Raw genomic sequence first — 17031 nt, 5'->3', positions numbered from 1 at the left:
AAAAAAAAAAAAAAGAAAAGAGAGTGGAATGTTTAACCAACTGAGCCACCCAGGCACCCCAGAAACCTTAGATTAAATCTATCCCTCATTGGTCCTTTTCCCGTGCGTATAATCTAAGGGGAAAAGATTTAGTTTTAAAATAAGTTCTACTAGAGACAATTAAAGTAACAGTGCTTATTTTGCTCCAGAAAGAAAAAGCTTAAAGGAGGCTAATTAAACTGTCATTGAATAAATGAAGGTCCTGAAAATTTTACGGAGCAGATAGTTGAAAAAACTTCACTAAATACAAACCAAACAAATACAGAGCATTTACTTGACAGCACATAAAATAACACACTACCCACAACACGGGGAAGGTTGAAAATAGTTTTTGAGAGCATCTGATTCAGTAGGTGTAGGCGGGGCCTGGAAATCCACTTTTCTAATAGGCAGCCCCGGGGGTTTCTGATGCACTTGGTCTTGGGCCACACTCTCAGCAACGTGGTGGAAAAAGGTCTCTGATGGTTAAACCGTGAAATGTACCACGTTGTGAGGCTGTCAGACTTCCTTCCTAGAGGAAAGTCAAACTGGGGAAGTTTTTTATCCACGGGGTAGAAAACATGCTGTCAACAAGCATTACAGAGCTTTAGGAATCTAGACAAGTTTGCCATGATCCCAATCTTTAAGCAGCTCACGGTCTCAGGACAGTGACTATAAATGTATACCCGTGTGTGTGTGTGTGTGTGTGTGTGTGTGTGTGTGCGCGCGCGCACACACACACACTCACGCACACGTATGTGTGTCTGCAGAGGAGGTAGTGAAACAGAGAAGGAGGAAACAAAGATACCCTCCGGGTTTGAACTGGGGGAGATGAGACCTCATCCACGGCTGTGCAGATGGATGTCTGTGGCCCCAGGTAGCACACTCACCTCCCCTGGGCATCCCTGTCCCAGAACAGTCTCCAGATAATGTTACCACCAACACGATACAGAATGAAACAGAGGTAGGGGAGGAATCCAACCCTATTCAAGAAGCAAAAGCAGTTATGTTCACCTATTTTGCGCCTCGAACTTCTACATAATGTGCTGGAAGAAAAGATTCTAAGGCAAACAAATAAAACTTTGTAAAACCACATGGCTACGTGGGGAGTTATTGTTTTATGAATAGTTTCAGTCAGGAATGATGAAAAAGTCCTGGAGATGGGTGAGTGATGATCACATGATGACTCGAAGGCACCTAATACCATTGTACGCTTCAAAATGGTTAAAATAGTAAGTTTTATGTTATATATGCTTTGCCCCAATAAAAAAAAATCATGGTTATAGGCTTCCCTCCAACTCAGTACATTAATGAATATGATAGGGTATTTGCAGGAAAAAAAATGAACCTAACCCTACACTCTCCTGTACTTTCTATCTCCTTGAGAAGTTAGGAAACCATGAATGTATTCAACCGATGTTTAAGGAGAATTATTGTGGCCTAGGCAGGCACTGTTCTAGGCACTAAGACCTAGCAGTGAACGGAATAGAAATGAGTCCTGTCCTCGGACAGCATTTACTTATTCATCCCCTCATACACTCAGCAAGTATTTATTAAATGTCTGTCGCTTGCCAAGCTCTATGCTTGGGCACCAGAAATACAACGGTGAAAAAACAGCAATGAAAACATCAGCAAACCAGACCCTTCTTTGGCCTCATGAAGCTTCTAGCTGGCCACAGGAGACATATATGAATCTAAATCTAAAATATCCACCTTGGAAAGTCATCAAAGCAGAGATGTGTGGACTCCTAGAGTGTGTTGTGTGGTGATGGGAACTGGCTCAGTCAAGGTCTTTGTGAAGGGACTGATGTCTGAGTTGAGATCTGACGGACGGGGTTGGGCAGGGACAGTGTGGCACCAGGGAAGAGGGGAAGGAAGTGGAGAGTGGCCACATCGAGGCTAGAAAAGCAGGCGGAGGCCCAGGGGCCGCTCAGAGCCCCGTGGATCTTTCCGTTTCTGTCTTAAGGGCAATGGGGAGCCATCGATGTACTGTAACGAGGCTGGGGGTGGGAGAGGAATGATCTGATCAAAAATGATACTTCCTTGGCTGCTCTCACAATTTAAAAACGACCAACAGAAAATGAGGGCAAAGGACTATAAGTAAAGTCCTATACAGTTATGAAAATAGGTGAAACTCTTTGAAGCTCTCAGATGAAAGACAGTATTTAACATTTCAAAGAATTATCATGATCAGATAAGGAATTCTAAACAGCATGCCAAGTTTTAATTTTTTAGTGCTAATCAAAACATAGTCTCTTAAGGTTCTATTATAAAACCTACTAATGAAGTTGAATATGATCAAAACAGTCACCAGAATTTGCAAGGTTAGTAAATTAAGTTGCCCACACTTGATCAACACTGTTTAAAGTGCATACTTTGGGGGGGGAGTTAAACAATTCGATCAAAGAAATGAAGTATATTAGACTTTGCAAAACATGATTGCGTAGGCACCTTTCATTAACCTATAAGGTGACAACAGGACATTTAACCAAATGCTGTACAAATTCAATTAATATTTAAGAACTTGAACAAAGAATCAAATACATCTCATTTCTTCCTTTAAAATATGGTTATTGATGCTAATATATACTGTTGAATGGGGAACAAAACTCAGATCTGCACAATACTGTGCGTGCTAAGGGCAGATACATAAAGTAATAACAAGGGCACCTTTTACATATAATCAAATTAGCCACAGGCTATTTTAATTTACGTAGATTAAACATTCAAGAAGTAGGTGACAGACATTTCTGCATTTCAAATTCCGGATAAAAACAGGGAGTAGGAAACATCACGCTTTTAACTGTACAGTGAGTTCATCTGACCTTAGAACAACAAAGTACTTTCTAGACTATCTCTCAAAGTTCAGAAAAGTTGTATAGACTTGACCCACATAATTTACACAATTCACCTTTTCACCAAATTGTCATTTATACACTTCAGATCTGTCAATTCGTGGTTCTGCTTAAATTACCTTAAGAATGTAACGTAGCTAGCAAGAAGGCTCTCAAGGCAGCTCCGGGTACGTTTTATCATAAACAACCAAAGCCCCCTCGGTTTTATAGGGCCTGGGAACCACAGTTTATTTGCAGAGGCCTCCAACACCATCGCTTTTTGAGATTTAGCCTTACAAAGATCTTCATTTTAAAGTTTAATCTGACTCAGTTTAAAACCTATTATTGTTCTATCAATTTACACTTTGGCCTAAACAAATTTAATATACTTGGGTACAAACGCGTTCCTAGATTTCCCATGCAGCATCTTTCTGATGTTTAAAACGGTGTTTTTAAATGCCCAGTGAAACGGCATTTGTTTCAAAACTGTAGTTCATATTCCTAGCAGATGCCACAAATCATATGTCAGATTGCAGAGAAAGGGATAAAAATGCAACAAGTCAGATTTAGCCAGAGTAAAAAAAAAATTGAATACATTTACCATAAAAAGAAGGGGACAATCTCTTTTTGAAAAATTAGAAGCATCATTTGCATTTTTACTGTTGGCGCTAAACAAGTCTCACTAAAAAGATGAAATGATAAGACGTCTGAAAAACTTTCAAACATTTGGATAAAGACTAGACATTTCTTCTTCTTTTTTTATTTTTTTCACTATGAGCTTTCAAAGTTGGCAAGTTATTCCTTATTCAAAATTCTCTTTAAATGCTCTGGCTTTTTAGTCTCTTCTTGATAGAGACACGAACTCACAAGTAGCCCCCACTGGTGAGTGGGGCTCTTTATTTCCCCTCCACGCTTCCTAAGTAGCTGCCATGGTCATTGAACGAAATCTGAGGTCTTCTCATCATACTGCTCTGGAAGGAAAAAGGAATGAGCCACAACTGAATCAGAATAAAATGGGTTCCAAACACAACTCTGATGTAGTGTCAGTGGTGTTCATCCCGTGGTTCCCACAATATTTACTGACTGGCACCCGGGACATCCTAATAAGGTTTTATCTCCATTTCTTAGTTGTCCATGGAAGCACTGATTTTCAATTTTACTTGTACTGATTTTTTCAACCAAAAGGAATGTGATGAGCGTAAAACACACACACACACACACACACACACACACACACACACACACACACACACAAAACGGCAAAAAGCAAAGAAATTCAAAAGGGATTTAAATGCTAAGCCTACCTTAGTAGATTTCTCCATAGTAGTATCTGAGCAGAGTGGCCCAGTCCTGGTCAATCCCAAAATGGCTTTGGGAGTCTCAGATCTCTCTGTTCTCTAGATCAGTCTCTCAACTCGAGAATTTGAAACGCTGGTCTTATGGAAATCTGGAATACTATTAGTTCCAGGTCACTAACTAAAGTTAAGTTCAAATATGAAGCTGCCCACTTAAAAAGAGGTCATCTTTAATGCAACATGACCTGTATTAAATGAGCCATTATTTCCAAATAAAGCAATCAAGTTATGAATTCAATAGCTTACCAGGTGACATTAGGCAAATTACTTCCTCTCTGTGTACAAAATGGGGTTAATAATCCTGACCTATCTCTTAAGGTCTCTGGGGACAATTCATTTAGGAATTGTCTAAGTGCTGTATAAATGTTTCTGGTGTTATGAGAGCTTGGTTTTATTGTCATTGGAACGCCACCATCATAAAAAGGAATTGAGAGGTTTAGTCAGAGGTGAATTAACAAAGCAAGGTCTATGCTAATACAAGTGCCCTCTGACCTTGGATCACTGAGCTTGAAAAATCGCACAGATCAAAATGTAAATGAAGTTTGCATTTTCAGAGACAGAGTTTTTGTTAATTTCTTTCCTATTCAATTCCTTTGCTTTGAAAATCATTACTTTGGAAGCAAACCATTTTCAATTTCTACCTCCCCCCACCCTTTTTTTCTTTTCATTATTTCTCATTGCTGTTCCCAGCTCCATTTGCATTAAAGCATGACATTGGAGGTATCCAAGGCCTTTCTTTCTCAATCCACTATCTGGCACACCCAGAAAACAAGCCTGTCAGGAGGCATGAGCCGTGTGGACAACAAACTTTTTTCATTTTATCGTTTTTTAAAAAATTGTGTGATCTCCAGGGGCGCCTGGGTGGCTCAGTCGGTTGAGCGTCTGACTTCGGCTCAGGTCATGATCTCGTGGTCTGTGAGTTCGAACCCCGCGTCGGGCTCTGTGCTGATAGCTCAGGGCCTGAAGCCTGCTTCGGATTCTGTGTCTCATTCTCTTTCTGCCCCTCCCCCACTCATGCTCTGTCTCTCTCTGTCTCAGAAATAAATAAACATTAAAAAAAAAATTTTTTTTTAAATTGTGTGATCTCCAGACGTTCACTACTTTCAGAGGAAGTAAGTTCTCTTTCCCCAGCTAAATTTCCATGGTTCATTCATTTACTTGACAAATAGTTACTGAGCACCTCGTACGTATGTGCCAGCCAGGTGCTGTAGGTGCCAGAAGGAGCAGTGAATTTAAAAAGGCAGAAATTCCTGCTCTCGTGTAGCTTATATTTTGGGGGTGAAGACAGATAGTAAGCAAAATAAATAGGTAAACAAATGTAATATGTTGGAAGGAAAAGAGGAAGTGTGGTGAAAGCAGGGAAGTGCAGAGATGGAGAGGGCTGTAATCTTAAACATGATGGCCAGAGAAAAACCTCCTTGAGAAGGTGTGATGTCAGGGAAGACTTGAAGGACGTGACTGTGAGAACCATTGGGGAAGGGCTTTGCAGGCAAGGTGAGGGTTCCAGGCAAGTATAAAGGCCCTGAGGTAGGAGATTCTGTGTTTGAGAACAGCAAGGAGGTCAGGGTGGTGAAGGAAGAAAGAAGAGCTGGAGAAGAGAGAGCAGTGAAGGAATGGGGGTAGCAGATGATCTGGACCCGGAACATGGGTGCAAGGCATCCGACTTTCACTGAGTGAAAACCCTTGAGAGGTTCTAAGCTGAAAAGTAACATGATCTGACTTCCATTTGAAAGGCTGGATCCGGCTGAGAATAGGCTGAAGGGGAACAAAGTTGAGACAGGAAGGCCACATAAAAGACAACCGCAGTAGTTCAGGCAGACATCAGGGGTTTGATCCCGGGGTAGCACCTGGGTAGAGTTTCACCGCTTTCAATTATGAATCACAACCTTCTTCTTCATCTCGCCGTACTTTATTTAATTCCTTCACTCCCTAAGAATATTTTTCCGTAGAAGCCTTCCCTTGCACCCCCTCCCTGTGAATACTAAGACTTTCTCTCCCATCAGACCACCTTTTGAAAGGGTCAAAGAATCCACATTTGGATGAGGTCAAATCAGCAAGGACACTACTGTTACAGGATAAGCTGAGGCATGCTGAAAATTTTTTAAAGAATTTATTTGAGGAAAAATCTATGAGAATCAAGCAGCACCCAATCCAGCAGTAGAACGGAGCTCCAAGGAGCCGCAGGAAATGAGAGGCTGCAACAAGGAAGTCATACTAGGCAGGAAAGCTGTGTGGCTACTGCAAGGTCGTTTTCCTTTAGGAGATGGCAGGTGTCTATCAGGCGGATTTCCTCACTAGGGCGGATCAGGCGATTCCTGATTGACTGGTTCAAGATTCCATGTCTGATGGTCAAAACTGTCAGTCAGTCCTGGTTTGGTGACAAGAGACATAGCATAAGCGACTCTAGTTTGGGTCTGTTGTCTTCTTTTTAACACTACTCTCCCAAAGCACAAATGACCAGATGTGTTCCACTGAAGTTCTCAGTAAAGACACCTGCCACTCATCAAGGGCAGTGCGTCACAGAACTGATGACTGCGGGGAGAAAGCCTCCCTTAGAAGCAGCGTTGGGTACAAAAGTCTGGGAGGAGGTGAGGGCTTCCGTTTTCAGTAACCTCTACAAACCTGCTTCCATTTTGAGTCAGTGAAGTCCCACCAGGAGTGCACACGTTTTTTAAGTAAATTATTATCCCGTTTTCATATGTTCTTATGTCTGTATAAAGCAAAGAAATGCTAACCGTCCTCTAACTCTTGTGTGTGTGTAAAATTTAATATTTCTTCAAAAAAATTTTTTAAAGTTTATTTACTTTTGAGAGAGAGACAGGTTGGGGGGGTGGGGCAGAGAGAGAGGGAGACACAGAATCCGAAGCAGGCTCCAGGCTCTGAGCTGTCAGCACAAAGCCCAACTCGGGGCTCGAACCCACAAACTGTGAGATCATGACTTGAGCCAAAGTTGGACGCTTAACCACCCAGGTGCCCCTCATACCTTCTTTTTTTATGTTTATTTATTTTGAGAGAGAGAGAGAGAGAAAGAGAGAGAGTGCATGCAAGTGGGTGGGGAGCAGAGAGAGAGAGGGAGAGACAGAATCCCAAGCAGGCTCCATGCTGTCTGCACAAAGCCAGACCTGGGACTTCATCTCACAAACCTCGAGATCATGACCTGAACTGAAATCAAGAGTCAGACACTTCACCAGTTGAGCCACCCAGGCGCCCCCTGTACTTAACTTTTTATCTTTAGCTGAGACCATTCCGATCAGACACCATATATCGGGCAAGCCTAAGCCCGGAGCCCTGATGGCCAAGAAATAAGAACAGACTTGACTTCACTAAACAGCAAGGAGGTGGCTGCATTCCAGTACAGGTCCATGTCTCTAGAAACATGGTAGCAACAGCCACTATCCAAGAGGAGATTCTGGAAATGGCCCTTGTGGTAAAAGAAGGGAGATACACTAATCTTTTCAACCAGCCTAGAAAAGCTCCTGGCAACTTCAGAGCAGTGATAAAGGAGCCACGTGTAACCAGAGAGATCTTGGACTCTGGCGTTCTGGGACCACGGCACCTTCTCCAGGTACGTGGGAGGACTCTCACTTTTTTATCTGGGTCTCGTTTGCAGAATAAATAAGAATGCAATATTTTAACCTATAAATGAAGTGATATATGACTTCTATTAATGGATCACTACTTTAAATAAGTTATTTCTCTTTTCTTCATTTGGGGTGACTTAAGAGAAAAAATACCTCTTGCTATGCCATTTATTTTTTTAAATTTTTTAATGTTTAGTTATTTTTGAGAGAGAGAGAGAGAGAGAGAGATAGAGAGAGACTGAGCATGGGGGTGGGGCAGACAGAGAAGGAGACACAGAATCCAGGCTCCAGGCTGAGCTGTCAGAGCCTGACGCGGGGCTCGAACTCACGGAGCACGAGATCATGACCTGAGCTGAAGTGAGATGCTTAGCTGAGCCACCCAGGCAGCCGTACCCCTTGCCATTTAGAAAAAAAAAAAAAAAAAAAAAATGTCCTGAGCTTGAGGTCCAGCAGGGGGCTCCAGTTTCTCCAAACACTTGCACTGCCCACTCTCTCACTCCTTCAGGGCGTTACTCACATGTCATTTTCTCCGTGGCTGGAGCCACCTTCTGTGGCCGCCCTCTCCCAATGGCAACATGCATCCAACTCCCAGCTCCTTTCCCTGCTTTGTTTTCCCCTGAAGCACTAATCACCACCCAACATATTATATATTTTACTAATTTATTTTATTTGTTGTCCAATGCACTAGGACCTATGCTTCATGAGGACAGGGATCTTGTCTGCTTTGTTCATGCAATACACCCTGTGCCTAGACCAATGCCTAACACACAGAGGTCATCCGTAAACATATCCCTTAAATGAATGAACTCCGCAGAGCGATCAGATTATAGGGTTAACTTGAGATGTCATGGTCAAAGATCAGTTTTGGCTAGCACACGCATAGAAAGTAGTTCTGGAAAAATCCACAAGACTGATAACAGCATTTACCTTGAGGGGGAGAAATTTACATATGATTTCACAGCTGTATGTACCAGTCATATCTTTAGATCATTGGAATATTTTTCTCACTCAGAGATGTCTGGGTGATGTGAAATATGAGTCCTGGGAAATGTTGTTTTTTTGGTTTTTTTTTTATCATCTTCAATAGTAAAAACAAAAGCCTAATAAATAGCCACTTAAAAATAGTTAAGCACATACATGTGTAAAAATCTGCACACAAACACATGCAATGTGTTGAATGAAGTATGCAAAGTTAACACAAAAAGATAATACAGCTAGTAACTCTTCTCCTTTTTTTTAAATGTTTATTTTTGAGAGAGAGAGCGGGGGAGGGGCGGGGGGCGGGGACAGAGGATCTGAAGCAGTCTCTGTGCTGACAGTGACGAGCCCAGTGTGGGGCTCAAACTCATGAACCGTGAGATCATGACCTGCGTCGAAGTCGGATGCCTCAACTGACTGAGCCACCCAGGCGCCCCAACTTTTCTACTTTTTGAGTGCTCAAAGATCTCATACCCAACAGGATGAACAGATCTGACTTGAGTAGTATGTTGGTACCAAAGACACCCGTAGCTAACAAATACTTCCCCATAAGAGAGACACTCGGAACCCTGAAGGAGGCAGAAGAGAGTGTCTCCTCACAACATTACACCAAAGATATGGTACCAAGTATTTCGGTTGGGTCCAAGGCTTGAAAAGCATTTCAGTTTTCCTTTGAGGTTCATGGCCAAGCTATCATTATAGATTACAGTCTCCACAATGAGATTTCCCGAGAAAAATAAAAGAAACCCTGAAAACCAGAGTAACAGTCAGGAATGTCCCAGAGAAGTGAGCTAGCAAAGCAGGAGAGTTCAGCTACAAGATCACAGTTATTTACAGAGTCAGAAGATCCAGAACAGAAACAAGGCAGTCATGACCAGTGAATGCGACTCAGCAGCAGAAATTGATGTTATTCTCTCTCTCCTGCAGGTTACGCGCGAGAACGAGGCCATTTGTTATAGAAAGGGAAGATTTACAGAGTTGATAGTTCATTTTCTGGAAATGAGATGTAAATATCAAGTCTGGGAAAGGTGCCCTACAGTCCCATTGGGTAACGAACAGTGGCCCATGGTGACCAAGCATGGTGAAGTTCTCAGAGGGAACCAGGGACAGGGAAAGAAGCAAAAAAGGGATGGAGACTTGTTTTGAGGGACAGAAAGGAGGGACGCGTGAGCTCCATGAGTCATGTTCCCTATCCCACAGTTCTTTTAAGGATCATTCAGTTATTTGGGATCTTTTCTCTCTTTTCTCTCACTCTCTTGATTACTCCCCCTTCCAGCCAAGGGCTTTGATTTTACTTTTAATCTACCTAACACCAGCTGTTACCAGAGCCTTCTTAGTAAAAGGGCTTAGCTCAAACAGCCTGATCATTAGAGCAAACAGCAAGTACACGGAGCCTACGCGGCGTTTTGGAAAGAGCAACTGGTCCGAACGCCTGCGTCAGACCCCAGCTCACGTTCCTAGCTTGAGAGCCAGGGTCACACTGCTGAAACGCACTCTTCTTCAAAAGGGGGTAATAAGACTTGTCCTTTCCACAGAAGATTCTTAAGAGGATCAAACTAGACCATGCAGACTGAAAAGCACTGCATATAAACGTACAAGTTATTTCGATGGTGATGGTTGTGCTCTTTCGCAGCACAGGGAAAACTGTCCTAGGAAAATAGAAGAATGTCTTTCGGTACATTTGCTCTGGGTCCAGCTGTAATAAAAGTCAGACCATGGGTATTCCGAGGTGTGTTTTTAGGGATGCAAAACTTTGCTGCATTAGTATAACCACATGGTGTTTAATTTCATGAGGTTCAAAGAAACTGAGTGACATTGAATATAATCTCACAGGTGGTCTTTGAAGATATTTCATGAGCTAAAGCTAACAAATCCAATTATGGCATTTGGCATTAAAAAAAAAAAAAAGTGCGCCTAATCCAGCTTTCCTTATCCTCTTGACCACTAAACTCTCCAGAATGCAGAATGAATACAGAAAACTTGGGGGAATCTTTCAACCTAGTGCAGAAAGAATGAAAATAGAATCTTCTTGTAAATCAAAAAGGCACATTGATAAAGCTTACGCCACACTGGAAATGAGCATTGCAGGAAGCACTGCATTACAGTATGAAAAAAAAAAAACAAAACAGGAGTGCAGTAGCTAAGGGTGAGTATGCCCTAGCTGGAAAATTGTCTTCAGGTAATATAAAAATGGCCCATGAGACCCCTAAGAACAAACATCTCTACACAGAATGACAAATTATATTGAAATCACATGTCAAGACACCCTGCTGCTATATACCCTTACAACAAACATAAACTCACTAGCTTCTAGTTTTCTTTAAACTGTATTCACATTTGCTACTAAAAATACTTGAACTAAATCTGCCGGGCACCGCCCCGCCCGAGTCCCTCTTCTAAGGGTTTAACAAGCTACGTGAAAGATACTGACTTTCGATACAAACTCCACTAACCAGATCAGCACGCTAAATCAGACCAAATCAATGAACAGACAACAGAAAGCTTCGGACAAGCCCTTACGGTTGGAATACAAGTCTAATCTTGGCTTCAGTTTCAAACAAATCATTAACACGATACCTGGGAGGGGAATCAAAAATCAATGGGTCCCAGGAAGCACACATCCCTTCCCTTCACACAGAAACAAGCACAGGCATTACCTTTCGAACCAAGTTCTCCTACTGCTTACTGCTTCGCACCTGGAGCAAAAGGAAAATCTTACACAAAGTGCCCATCACGCACATTTCTGCATGTAAAACACTGGTGACCGAAATCCGCTGTGGCCGGACCATGTGCAGTAAAATGTTAAAAGTCCTCTCAACAGCCAATTCAAAGCTGCTCAGACCTCCGGGGCCTCCCAGGGTGATCAGCCGGGCTTTGTGGCAATACAATGGGGGTTAAACATTTCCTCGTATCCACTTAGAAGCAAGAAAAATCGGTTTAGTTGCTCACAACTGTTTAGCAAAATACACGCTAGCTTAGGTCTGGCGATGCTGTTTTAAGAAAGTAACTGCCGTATTTCCACCTATGGGGAGAAGATGTAAGGTGTTATGTAATTTCTTCTTTATTTTTAGACTAGTATAACTTGAAATGACATTTTTGACTTCCTATCTGGTTGCTGTTTTAAATATTCTTTCTGTACAGGACACAGTGATTGCTTAGGACCGGTTTGCTTAGTTTAGCATCAGAACCTACTTCACACACATGTATAACCTGCCATCCGCAGGACTCACAACCGTCACTTCTGCCTTTTTTCCTTTTATGGTGGCCTCAAAACTCTACTTAAGTTTACTGTGAGATCTTACAAAAATAAATATTGCAGCTGTTTTTGTTTCTTTCCCCCTATTTCTTTCTCAGTTGTATTCCTTTTTCAGGCCTCTCTGCTACCCATTATCATTAGTACTTTACCTATCCAAGCTGGAAAAACTTTTAAATGTTGGTTACGACTATTCTTGTAAGCTAGGTGTTATTGACACATAAGTACGTACAGACAAATAGTAAATAGTGAGCAGGTATTTTCACTACAGTACTAAATATGCCAGAGTTATATTGTAGGCTAAGAAGACCCAAAGAAAGTAGCGGGAGATGTTCTAAAGCGTACTAGATATATAAGAGGACCTCATTGTGGGGGTTGCCGCAAATCTTTAAGCCAACCTGTTTTTGCTTGAATTTCTAGTGTTTATTTTTCAGGCTTTAAGGTTCTTTGGAAAAACTTCAAGAGAAGTAGGTTTATAAGTCATTCGCTGGCTACGACGCAAGTTTAGAAAACGTCCATTTAGCATATTTTCAGTTAAAGGTCCTCGCTTCCTAAGAACAAACCTAAAAATCTGTTCCCCGCTTATTACAATGACTGGCGTGAACAATGGGTGGCTATATTTCTTCGAAGCTCTTTTCAGCACTTCTTAAGACCTGGTGGGAATAATGCCTTTCCTCACAAAAGCAGAACCAACATGTAACGCAATCTCCTTCAAAGCATATTGTCAGGAGTTCAACAATAACCATGGCCACATGACCTTCAAAACCCAACCGAGTAGAGACATCAGAGAATCCTGACGGGGTCCTATCTCTGCACATCTGCTTCTGCTTAAAATGTCCTGATTAGTTTTGAACTGTGTTCATAAAAGCTTTAAAAATAGGAAATAATTTTCCGGTTTTTTGTTTGTTTGTTTGTTTGCTCTTTTAAAAGATGGAGCAAGCAGAGGCAGGGAAGCCTCTAGAGTTATTTCCTCCCAATTACCTACCTGCTGCTCTGAATGCGTTACTGGTGGTACCCACTCATCAGGAACAAGATAACCAGATGCTTCACCAACCAATACGGCACACACTGCTGGTAGCGGAAACCAGGCTGGGGACTAGGATTTAGATTTGTTACACCTTTTGGTATTCCCCAATCATTTCTTTGGAGTGCCTCTTAAAAATTTAAACATTCCCACTGGGAAGGAGAATGCGCCTGTGTCTCTCTATTAATATGTTAACACAACCTTTTCTTTTCCCAGTTAGTCATTCCCACTGGTATATAAAAAACAAAACACAAAAACAAAAAAACAGGCTCAAGCAGCAATCTGAAAGAAGGTTGTATTTTGGAGAAGAGTGTGAGGACTACTTAAAAGGGGGCTTTAAACTGCGATTGTGCTCCTCACGGTCCGGGGCTGAATGGAGGAGAGAGGAGTCTAATTATGCAGCTTGACTGACTGAGCCTAATCAGAATTATTTCGGCACACTGCTTCACGCCAGCCTCAGACCCATTAAACGCTAAATGCTGCTGCCTGCCCACGTCTCCCTCTGTCTCCCACTGTGACCTGTTACTCTTCAACAGGGGCGACTCAGTGGGCCACTCGGAACAGTTTTCGGGAAACGGAGGCACGGGGTTTAACAGGCTCCTCAAAAATCCACGAGCAAATCTGTCCTGTCATGATGGGAATGGGTGCAGTTCCACTTTACAACAGCACCACTGAGACTGCTTTCACCGTGCTGTATTTTTTTCTTCGGAAAAGTTGAAGTCGACAGCTGTTGCTCCTTCCGCAAGACCAGCTCGGTCTTCAGAAATCGAATTCGGGATATTTCATTTTCCACTCCTCAGGCTATTAACTCCTGCCATCCTGCTTAGCAAACATGTAGTTCCCATCATGGGGACCAGGTGAGGTGACTTATAGCACCAAAGGACGCCTTCTGCTTTCTGTTCCCCTAATTCAATCTCCCACGTCGTCCAGATTTATCCACTACTGGCGTGTAACTGCCTTTCTACATGCTATGACTTATTACCCATTTTAAGTATATAAAAATGTTTAGATGTGAGCTTTTAAAAAAAAAAAGTTTATTTATTTATTTTGAGAGAGAGAGAGAGGCAGAGAGAGAAGGGGGAGAGAGAGGGGAAGAGAATCCAAGGAAGGCTCCTCACTGCCAGTGCAGGGCCTAATGCAGGGCTCGAGCCCACGTGAGATACGTCAGATACGTGAGATACGTGAGATCATGACCTGAGCCTAAATCAAGAGTCAGGACACTTAACTGACTGAGCCACCCAGGAGCCCCTAGATGTGCTTTTTTTTTTAATTTTTTTTTTTAACATTTATTTATTTTTGAGACAGAGAGAGACAGAGCATGAAGCGGGGAGGGTCAGAGAGAGGGAGACACAGAATCCGAAACAGGCTCCAGGCTCTGAGCTGTCAGCACAGAGCCCGACGCGGGACTCGAACTCACGGTCCGCGAGATCATGACCTGAGCCGAAGTCGGATGCTCAACCAACTGAGCCACCCAGGAGCCCCTAGATGTGCTTTTTAAAAGATACACCTCTTCATATAAACCTAAATCATGTATCTAACTTTTGATCTGAATAGATACAATTGGAAATTTTCCGTCTTTAAAAATTACTTTTTATACTTATACTGTAAAAGTTACAGATTTTATACTTCTAAATATCATAATGTGTGTGTAGACGCATTATGAATGTACATGATGCTATGCATTTGCACATGCAATAAATATGAATGTGTATATGCATATATGAAATAAACATGTTTATGAAATATATGTCTGCATATATGTGAAATAAAACATACCTAAATCCTCAAAAAAAATATGTATGATGCATATTCAACCTCAGTCCCTCAGTCTCCTCATCTGTAAAATGAAGATAATATAGCACCTTCTTCGTAGAGCTGCTGAGAGGATTAAATGAGTTAATGTTTTTAAGTCCCTTAGAACAATGCCTGGCACATAGTAGATGCTGTATGCACGTGTGTGTATTAAATAACAATAAATCTGATATCATCTATGAATGAGGAAATGAGAACAGGATTCAAGTATTCTTCCAGAAGGCAAGAGTTGTACCCTGAAGTATTAGTTTACTTTCATGATCTTTGTTTTTGTCATTATTTAGCAGGCTTTTATATTTGACCCAGTTCACATGCACCGCCAGCTTTCTGAAATATTTTGTAAGTTCTTTTCTTTTGAAAGATGCTTTTCTTTTGAATTCCTTTATAGGAACTAAAAAAAAAAAAAAAAAAAAAAAAAAAAAAAGAGGTCACTTAGCTGATTGAGAAATAAAGAATCTTGCTGAAGTAGCCTACGAACTGGGTGGGGAAAAAAATGAGTTAACCGAGTAATTCTTTCCCTCACTCTGAAATACTGTGCCATACCCACATGGTCACAGGCATCACCGGGCATGTTTCTCAAGGATGTGGATCTGCAGAGTGGAGACAAGTTAAGTGGCACTGTCATTTGGTGAAAGTGTCATTAAGAGCCATCTGTTTCTGTAAATACAGTACAGAGACCCAGGAATCCAACAGATAATTTGATGGCACAGCAGACTGGCATCCTAGTGCTTTTTTATAATTTGCTGATAGTCACAACGCCAAGATTCTAGAAAGGCATCACGAGGCTGAATTAAGGAGGGAGACTGAGAGAAAATGTTTTTGTGGCGAGTTGTGTACTTTTCGATATCTCAAGAGACCAGCCGACACTGCTACTCTTTTTGAATCTGTGCACCAACGAAACCAACAAAACATTCACTAATTCTCACCCCGCACTTTCTCTTTCTTTCAATCCTCCTCTCCCTCTCACTCCTGACCCTTATTTTGAGTATGGACAGATTTTACAAGCCACCGCTTTTAAAAAGGAACTCTAGTATTATTACAATTAAGAACGATTCTGTAAGAAAAGAGTTTTTGCAAATGAAAGTGGTCAAAAGCTCTGATACCTTTAACAAGAGTACTAAAATAACCAGAATTTCTCGTACACTATATCCCCATAGTGCTTTCATATAGAGTTATTTTATGGTTATTCATATATGTGTCAAAATATGCATTTTATTTCAAATGTATCTTTTTTATTTTTTAATGTTTATTTAATTTTGAGAGAGAGAGAGAGAGAGAGAGAGAGAGAGAGAGAGAAGGACAGAGTGCGGGTGGGGGAGGGGCAGAGAGCAAGGGGCAGAGAGCAAGGGAGACACAGAACATGGGCGGGCTCCAGGCTCTGAGCTGTTACCACTGAGCCTGACGCGGTGCTCGAACTCGCGGACCACGAGATCATGAGCCGAAGCCTAACATTCAAGTGACTGAGCCACCCAGGCGCCCCTCAAATGTATATCTAATTGCACTGCATTTAAAGTCTTCTTAATTAGAATAGTCTTTATACACATGAAAATCTATTGAACAATTCAAAGAATAGCAACGATGAAAGCATAACTGAAATTTGGAAGGATATAACAACAGGGAAAGAAATGAGAACAGAAAAAAAAAGGAGGTTGTAAGGAATAGGAAACGTATTAGGGTTCAAACTAAATAAAATTGCCTCTTTGTAGGTCACAAAGGTCAAATATCAGTAATTTCATATGATGGACCTAACTACTTCCCTGGGACTTACCAGTTCCTGTAACATTCAAATTATTTAACAGAAATATAGTCAGGGTTCCCAGAGCAAGTAATTTCCATTTATAGGACCGGCTGTAAAACAAGACTCATCAACATTTTCTGGAAGTTTCAGTTGCTATAAGCAATGGCCTCTCCCCCTTTCCCCATCCCCTCACAGGCATTTGAGTATCAAAGTAATCCCCTACCTCTTCTTAGTTATATATTTAGTAAACACACACACACACACACACAACACACACATACACACACACACACCCCTAAATATACCTTTGTATAAGAATATACTGTATTGTAAGTTCATTTTTCAAAATGACATTACTTCTGATCTCTAAAACCTCATTTGAATAATGTAGAAGTAATTCATTCATAAAAATAACAGAGAAAGAGGTTTGATAATCCT

General features: G+C 41.5%; 1 protein-coding gene across 14 annotated transcripts in view; it reads right to left on the bottom strand.

The window, feature by feature from the left end:
- The window catches only part of NRCAM (neuronal cell adhesion molecule), a 282635-nt gene that overhangs the window by 149135 nt on the left and 116469 nt on the right, over positions 1 to 17031 (bottom strand). Inside the window, exon 1 of one of the 14 annotated variants that reach the window (XM_078442560.2) lies at positions 11453 to 11737. The exons of the other annotated variants lie outside the window; for them this stretch is intronic. The gene's annotated coding sequence lies outside the window, so the exon portion shown is untranslated. Of the gene's footprint in view, positions 1 to 11452; positions 11738 to 17031 lie in introns of those variants that run through there. 14 annotated transcript variants of the gene reach the window in all.

This window comes from Panthera onca, chromosome A2, assembly GCF_046562875.1.
Source record: "Panthera onca isolate mPanOnc1 chromosome A2, mPanOnc1 haplotype 2, whole genome shotgun sequence".
Lineage (NCBI taxonomy): Eukaryota > Metazoa > Chordata > Mammalia > Carnivora > Felidae > Panthera > Panthera onca.
Note: the sequence above shows the minus strand (reverse complement) of the source record. Positions and strands in the feature narration are given on the sequence as shown.